Source organism: Chrysochloris asiatica, unplaced genomic scaffold (assembly GCF_000296735.1).
Source record: "Chrysochloris asiatica unplaced genomic scaffold, ChrAsi1.0 scaffold00106, whole genome shotgun sequence".
Taxonomy (NCBI): Eukaryota; Metazoa; Chordata; class Mammalia; order Afrosoricida; family Chrysochloridae; genus Chrysochloris; species Chrysochloris asiatica.
In genome coordinates this window covers 9,514,754-9,517,535 of record NW_006408624.1, presented here as the reverse complement: position 1 = coordinate 9,517,535, position 2,782 = coordinate 9,514,754, and the positions used below count along the sequence as shown (strand labels likewise).

The following is a 2,782-nucleotide window of genomic DNA, read 5'->3' as shown; positions in this document are numbered from 1 at the left end:
GGAACAGCTGGTAGTTTCGAACTGCTGACCTTGCGGTTCGCAGCCCAATTCGTAACCACTACGCTACCAAAGCTCCTTTGTAACTAGAGAAAGGCTGAAAGTAGAGCGGCAGAGGTAATGGTGGTGGTTAAGCCCCATCCAGTTGGTTCCAACTCACAGCGACCATGTATAGGGTGTCTGAGGTTGTAAGTCTTTGTGGGAGCAGAAAGCCTCATTTTTCTCCCCCTGAGCGACTGGTAGATTTGAACTACTGACTTTGTGGTTAACAGTTCAATTATAACCCACTACATTACCAGAGCTCCTAAAAATAGAACGCTGGTTGCAAATTTGTGTAAAAAGCAGTTAAATTCTCAACATCCCTATGCTACTCTCTACTGAAGGAACCAGGGGAAGTAGTCTCAAGGGAGGATGAAACATAGGGGTCTCTGAACTGAGGGACACTAGGCCCAGTTGAGGGCCGGGTTATTGTTGTTTAGTCCTGGTGAGTAGGTTCTGACTCATAGCGACTCTGTATAGGGTTTTCAAGGAGCGATTGGTGAGTTTGAACCGCCGACCTTGGAGTTCAAACTGACGCTGCGGTCCAGTGCTTATCCTCCAGTGCCACACCAGGACTCCTTGAGGGCTGGGTACTATGCTGAAAATATAGGAGAGGGTGGGGTGAAGATAAACGTAAATTTACACACTGAATTTGAGACTCTCAACCTTCTTTCCAGAATGTTCCTATCCAGGCTGATACTCTCTGAAAAACAGATATAAAGAAACTTCATGAATCTGATCCGCCTTAGAGAAAAGATACTAACATTGGGAGTCCTCCAAGGATAAGGGTCAGCCAGATCATCAGCTAGTTCATGATGGGCAGCTCTGGTCCCATGGTACCTGAGGTCTTATGATCAGGGGTTCCATCCCCATCAGAGCCCAGAGAGGGCATAGCTTTGAAAATCATAGTTGCTTTCTTTGTGGTTCTTCTACCAGAGTTCATAGACGTCTCCATCCATGGACTGATCTACTGAATCATCAGGGTTGAGAACAGAGATTCCTGTCATTGTGAGCTTCACTTCACTTGAGCTTTCCAAACCACCAAAATATGATAGATGTGCTTCATAAATCATAAGACACTCGCCTAGTAGAGAACAAACTGCTTTTGACATGTTTATTATCAGGATAGACTCTCCCTCCCAAATTGCCATGCTCAAATAATGAGCAGATATATTTTCAAGGTGGAAAAAATATTTTTGGTGCAACATTTTTGGCCCTTTTCTCACCAATGCAGTTTTCAATTTTCTTAAAACTTTTTTATAAGCCCCGTAATTGTCCTGTGTCCTTGGAGAAAATCTATCAAGATTATCCCTTTGGTGTTGTTAGGTGCCATTGAGTCAGTTCCGACTCATAGCGACCCTATGCAAATCAGAATGAAACACTTCCTTGTCCTGCACTACCCTCACAATTGTTACGTTTGAGCCCATTGTTGCTGTCACTGTGCCGATCCAGCTCTTTGGAGGGCTTACTCTTTTACACTTTACCTAGGATGATGTCTTTCTCCAGGGACTGGTCCCTCCTGATAACATATCTGAAATATGAGATGAAGTCTCCTCATCATTGCTTCTAAGGATCATTTTGGCTGCACCTCCTCCGACAGATGTTTGTTCTTCTGGAACAAACGGGACTTTTAATATTCTTCTCCAATACCATAATTAGACCTTTGGAGTCCCCCACAACACTCAACATAACCTTGAGCTAATGTCTCTGCCTTGGATTTAACTGGTCCAGCAGATCCTCTCAGAAGCCACTGTTCTGATTGGATCTTTTTGGAAAGGATCCTTAACAAGACTAAGACAACTGTATTACCGAGAGAACCTGTATGCAACCATCCACTGATTGCAAAGACATGTTTAAACCCATTTTATTTGGAATAACCCATGCTTGTGTGAACTGGAATCCCAGTAGCAAAATGTTTTTACTTACCCTCGTATTATATTTGTCTATACTCTTTCCTTTCCTTCTGGAACTCCAATTAGGGTCTTAACAGTTCCTTACCCTTTCATCCATATCCCTAACCTCTCCATCTGTCTCTTTTGGCTACATTCTGGTGTGTGTGTGTGTGTGTGTGTGTGTGTGTGTGTGTGTAGGAGGTGGGCAGGGAATGGAACCATCACTTAATTCATAAATTCTATCTTCAACTATATCTAACATATTGTTAAAACCCAACTATTGACTTGTAATTTCAACTATCATCCTTTTCATTTTTGAGCTTTCTTTTCTTTTTTTTAAATTTTGTGATTATACTTATTGGAAGGGCTGGAGAAAAAGAAAACTGTCACTTAACCTGTGAGCTTGCAAATCAACTCATTTCAAGAGTGGAAGAATCCTTGGTCATTTCTGATTATCTAATTTTACACAAGTTTCTCTTTTGAATATATTCTGTCTTAAAGAAGCAGTTGTATAAAGTCTCTTCATTTCCACACAGGACACATTCAATGTTTCAGCCAACTCTCAGTGGAGGGGCAACCAACATAACCCCATCTCCCCGAACAAAGAGCATCGGAATGTTCCGTTTTGTTGATTTATATATCTCTTCATATGTTTCTTCATCAATTTCTATAGTAGTCACAGTTTCTTCCACATCTCCCAATATTAAATGTTGATCATAAGCATGTAACCTTCCTCGAAGCTCTTGGTCATTTCGCATTTTCACATAAATGCGCTCATCCAGGCTGAGCCGGATAAGATCCAGAGGCTCCTCTACTGTGTTGGTAGTTTGTTGCTGGTTCACATCGTCCACCAT

At 41.9% G+C, this 2,782-nt stretch overlaps 1 pseudogene; it reads right to left on the bottom strand.

Annotated features, from left to right (window-relative positions):
- Positions 1-2,479: 2,479 nt before the first annotated feature.
- LOC102837608 lies at positions 2,480-2,782 on the bottom strand (annotated as a pseudogene).